The 6,051-nt window shown below is 33.2% G+C and overlaps 1 non-coding gene across 1 annotated transcript; it reads left to right on the top strand.

Moving 5' to 3' along the window:
* The first annotated feature begins 3,974 nt into the window (after positions 1-3,974).
* LOC145625851 (small nucleolar RNA R71) lies at positions 3,975-4,081 on the top strand. The gene has a single exon (XR_014110750.1). It is a non-coding gene; the product is annotated as a small nucleolar RNA R71 (small nucleolar RNA).
* The last annotated feature ends 1,970 nt before the right edge of the window (positions 4,082-6,051 follow it).

The raw sequence follows: 6,051 nt of genomic DNA, 5'->3' as shown, positions 1-6,051 counted from the left end.
CTACAAGCCTCTAGACCATTACGAATTGCAACATGCTGATTACCAAGGTGGAAATGTACTCGAGCCCATACCGTATCCAAAGAACCAGTGGATGATTCAATCCACATCTTCACCGCCGAATGTTGGCTCTCAACCCTACAATTACTCATGTTACCATAGTGAAGCAGTGTATTTGTCCAACAAGTTGTGAGGAGGGTGTGCCCATCGTAGGGGATTCTTCTTTTCTATGCCCATGGCCATTTAAAAGCCTAGTGATGTGTCCAATTCATATAGTGTTTTACCCCCGTCCCTTGGTCATAATTAGTAGTGTTTTTGGCTCTTTAGAGCCACTTTTATTACTAATTAGTGTTTTCTAGTGTTTTTGTAGTTTTGCTTGAGTTTTGTAGGAAATTGCACATTTGGAGCGTTTTCCGGGTTTTTCATGGAGCATCTACGAGCATTAGGAGGACACGACCATCTTTGAAGCCCAAGACCGGTTAGAGCGGTGATTAAAGGCTCGGTGTGTGATACCGGGGCATTTGGACCGAGTATTCAAGACTGACAGGGTAAAGTCGTATCCCCTAATCAAAAGTAATTCCTAAATCCTCTAACTAATGTAGATAGAGAAGTAGGGTCGAATTCACAGAGAAACGGATCTTTCTATTCCTAATTAACTAATATAATCTAGATTATGAGGTAACCAATATTTATAATTGAATAATAAACTAAACTACGGAGATCAAGAATAAGGAGAAAATAATATATAAAAGGATCTAGGTTATAGGTTCACCAATAAATAATATTCTAGGGTAGAATATAATAATCATTCATCAATGCATATATTAATCAGATTATAAAGGGCTTTCGCTACGTATTATAATCACACAATTAATTTACCGGTATTAAATCTCATCTTCCGAATCTCGACCTAACCATTTATAAATTAACCTGCCTATTGAAGATAGACCTAAACATCAATTCTCATCTGTCGAATCTCGAATCAATATTATCAAACTCATGCATAAAAGATCAGGCCTAATCTAGTCACAGAGCATTAAATCAATCAATACACTACAACAAAATAAGGCATCGGTAACAACAAAAAAGTGTTACCTAATGTTAAAAAAGTGTTGCCTTGTATCTAAGGCAACACAATTGAGGCGTAGCATTTACCTCCGTGGCCTATTCTTTAGGCAACACATTTTGATACAAAGGCAACAATTTTAAAAACAAGTCTAAGAGATACCTAAGGCAACAGTTTTACAAAGGCAACATGTTATAATTGTTGCATCCTTAAGTGACAATTTAAAACTATCACCTAATCTCCAATATGCAACAATTATTTGTTTGTCGTATATGTTAATAATTAAAAGGGAGTGTTGCCAATTGTTTCAAAAGGAACAACTATAAGTTGTTACCCGTAAATACAAACTCCTAGAATTTGCTGCCCACCAAATAATTATTGTTTATTATGATAATTGTTTGAATTATTCTTAAATTGAGCACCATATGCGAACCCTGTGAAATATTCATTGTGATGTTAATAATTTTTGAAGACAAATTTGTTAATCACTAGGTAAGAAACAATTATCATAATAAACATTTTTTACAATAAACTTCAAACATCCAAGCAAATAATAGCATCCATAACTACATAAATTTTGATCCCCAATTAGATTCACATAGTGCAATAAACTTGATGTCTAAGATTGGACATACTACTTATAAATATATATATAACAAAATAAATAATATATAGACAGTAAAGTTTATACAACTCCATGGAGTGACAATAATGGACTAGCATAAGTGTCAATCATGCATGATCAAATTAAGTCTTCATCTTCATCTTCAATGGCTTCTTCTTCTTGTTCATCAGTCATGTGGTTCACCCCCTGTAATATAAAATGAAATAAATAATTCAACAACATTTCTAAATAGGAATTTTCGTGATAAAATTTTATTAGTGTTTTGTTAGTGTTGTATTACAGATAATGGAAATTGTATTACATGAATAAAAATATTTATAATTTCAAATCAATTCCTGAAATAGAGTTGCCCATTGAATAATCACAACTGGGATGATTTCATTACAAATAATCTATACAATGTCAAAACTAACTTCGCTCAAAATAACCTCCTCTCAAACTTAGTATTTGAGATGATTATTACTGATTAGTAGTATGTCTTAAGTTGGTATTAAAACAGCCCTCAAATTCAGCATTACACTATTAATTTACTCTTTTTAAAAATATTATGTACCTGATTAGATGTAGATGCAGACTGAAGTGGAAGCATTCCTTCCATATTATGTTGACAATTAGCATCCTTCTCGGAGTGATCATCAAGCAATAAAGAGCCAAACACACCAAGGTCAAAAGACGTGTGAGGAATTTGTTGTTGAAGTTGAGAGAAGAGGGATCGAAGACCATTGGCTAACTCCACTCTATCTTGCTGCCTCCTATCTTCATAATATTTTTCAATAGCTTTAACTTTGTCTGCATGCTTCTTTTCGGTCATCTTCATCATAGACTTTTGATTTAATTGAGTAGAAGAAACACCCCTTCCTTGAAGGCATAACTTACCCTTCTTTTTGTCACCAGAATTAAATACAGCAGCAACGACACTATCACCATCTTTCTGTGAATTTATATCTCTGAGTTCTCTCTATTTTTGAAAAGATAAGAAAATTAATGCAAAGAATAATGTGTGCAGCAAGTTAATTTAGTGTGTGTGTGTGTGTGTGTGTGTGTGTGTGTGTGTGTGTGTATATATATACATATATATATATATATATACAATTAATTTGAATCTTACAATTAGTTTGTCCCTTAGGTCACCCGGCTTGCGCTTTGTCTGCTTTTCCTTGCGTGTTTCAATAAACATTTCTGCTAGTGTTGGTTTTTTTGTTGTTTTTCTCTCCTTTTTCTACACATGTCTGGTAAATATTGATAATATTAATTTGTAAATGAAATAAACATATTATGTGATAAGTAAATACTTACCCACTTTTCTTGGACCCTAGCAAAACTCTTTGGCCCTGCCGTATGCATAACATTTTTTTCTTTTCCCCCTAGACGATTTGCTGTATTTCGCTCACTAATTTCCTGAAAAAATATTTTACCTTAATAAATATCTTTATAACACAAGGAATTTATATATTTCATTTATAAGGGAGGGAAGTCAGAGCAAATTATTATTTTAGGTACCTTATGCTTGTCACTATGCCAAATTTTCAACAATTCTTTAAACATTATTTTTGGAACCCGTATTGGGCGCTTCTTCATCCTCATCTTATCATTGTCATATTTTTTAAAATGATTTTTTTTCAGACTACACTTGTAGGCTCTCCAACAAGCACCAATGGTTTGCAAAACCCATTTCTTACCCTCAATAGGAACTATGTAATGTTTCTGCAGCAATACAAAAAAAAGTAAGTAATACTAAATCTGAACAATATAGAAAAAGCAATGTTTCCAATTCTACAAAATTATTCAGAGATCCTAGTAGAATTACTTATTAAATGACATAAAGGAGTGTAGACTATTTGCATAAAAAATTGCATTGTGTATATGTTGGAAGTAATGAAGTTTGTTAATTTGATGTTACTAGTAATTGGACATATATTTATAAAACGGATATAGTATGACAGGTTATTTAATGCAAAGAACTGGACCAAAACAACACTGGTGTTTCTAAGTTACATGAGAGTTTGACTAATCAGAAAAGAAACTATAGGAAAACTGGAGTTACTTCATGCTTCTGGAGGCAAGAATTAGCTCTTACTAGTAGCTACTAACACGTAGAATTGTTTTCTATTTATTCTTGTTTATTTTGTTTGTAGCACATTTGAATTCTCAAGTCCATTCTTTTACAGGTTATTTGATTAAAACAAATTAAGATTCATGAATCTCCCACTAGCTGCAGAGTCTAAAATTATTCTAGAGGAATTTCCAATGTCGTTATAAAAGGCTTGGATTAACTGCCATTGCGCTAAATTATGGTGAGGGAATTCTCTTTGTAAGTCCTTGAACCTCTCCCAAGCCTCATATAAAGATTCATCGGCTTCTTGGGCAAAGTTCTGAATCGCACTCCGTAGTACTGTTGTTCTCTCTGCAGGATAATACTTGTTATAGAAATTCAAAACAAGAGTTTCCCAGTCAGTTATACCAAGTGTAGTTCTATTTAAACCATTAAACCACAATTTAGCTTTTCCAGTTAAAGAGAAGGGAAAAAAAATCTCCCTGATTTGGTCTTGAGTGACCCCGGCTTGCCTGATGGTGTTGCAATATTGACAATAGTCGGCAATGTGAAGATTCGGGTCTTCACCCTTGGCTCCACTGAATTGCTTCCTCTCTATCATCGTTATAAATTGAGGTTTGATTTCGAATTGAACCCCATCAAGAGCCGGAGTAGGGGTGAGATGTGCAAAATCCGTAAGCTTTGGTTGTGAATAATCACTAGTTGAGGGTAGACTTGTGAGAGTTCTTAAAATACACTACTGCTGCACACACGGACACACCTACATCACACTTTTGCACCACTGTGTTCTTCTAGCACATATTATATACCCAACAAAAGTTAGCCACACACATTGATAGGGGGTGCCAAGAACAGGAGACATTCTAGCAGTACCAGCAAGACGATTAAAAATCTTAAAATCTCTGCAAAAAAAGTCTTAAATTTATAAAACTGTACAGCATATAAAAGCCATATAGTATAGACACTTATATAACAATTATAGCATAATTACTTAATTGATTAAAGTAACTCACCATGACATATTCCCACAGCTCATCTTTCTTCTAGTTCCTTAATATGGGCCAATTTTGGACAGTTAATGGTAGGATATTTGCTTTTCGAGCTATTGTTCCTAAGAAGCTAGTGAACTCGTTGCAAGTTTTGTCATCAGGACCAATAGGCTGTCCATGCTCATTCAAGGTAATTTCTAAACGTTCTTCTTCGCTGCGTCCATGGACTTTATAGCACATAGTTGGTCCTCTTCTAGGCTTATCCATTCCACCTAACATGAACAAAGATATTCCAAAATTATATCAAATAATGATTGATCATATGTAGGTATACATTTTATAATTTTTAAATATAGAAAAGAAAGAGAGCTTGCCATTTTCTTTATCATTCTCATTTTGATCTAAGTGTCTGACTTCCAATTCTAGTGTTTCAACAGGTTCTCTTCTTATAACATGATGTTGTGATGCATGACTAGGGGTAGATGAGCCACCAGATGAAGAAGATGATGAAGCCAGATGAACTTTCTGTCGACATTTCTTAAAAGCTGAAGCAATTTTCACTGATTTTTGAGTCACATCCTTCATTTTGTGAATCTGTGAATGTGAAAAAAAAAAAAAAAAAAAGAAAGAAGTATGACAGGGTAAAGTCGTATCCCCTAATCAAAAATAATTACCTAAATCACTAACTAAAGTAGATAGGGAAGTAGGGTCGAACTCCACAGGGAAACAGGTCTTTTTAATTCTAATTAATTATTATAATCTAAATTATCTAAGTAACCAATATTTTTAGGTATGAATTCTATACTACACAGAATAAGTTTAGGGAGAAAAGAAACAATAATAAGGAAGCCTAGGGTCATAGGTTCACCAATAATTAATATTCTGGGATAGAACGAAGTAATTAATAATTAACAATGCACAGATAACATGATTAACAGGCTCTCGCAATTTATTAATCAACATAGATCTAACAGGCTCTCGCAATTTACTAGACCTAAGTTCCTATTAAAATTAGCCTTTAATATTAAATCAACATCTACTCGATTCATCAATTCAATATTGCTAAACATTCACAATCAAATTACATCTGCTCGATTCATAATCTAATTGCAAAGAATTAAAACAATTCAATAGGAAATTATCATGCAATATCAATAATCAATAATAACAAACTATTCATATTAATTATGGATCCCCATAAACCCTAGAATGAAACTACTCACTAATCATCATAACTAAGCCAACCAAGTAAATAATTAAAAACATAATCAAGAAAAGCAATTAAAATAGTTGAAATTAAAAGGGAAGAAATTGTACCAAA

The sequence above is a fragment of the Chenopodium album genome, chromosome 3 (genome assembly GCF_948465745.1).
Source record: "Chenopodium album chromosome 3, dcCheAlbu1.1, whole genome shotgun sequence".
NCBI lineage: Eukaryota > Viridiplantae > Streptophyta > Magnoliopsida > Caryophyllales > Amaranthaceae > Chenopodium > Chenopodium album.
This window is presented reverse-complemented; position numbering and strand designations above follow the sequence as displayed.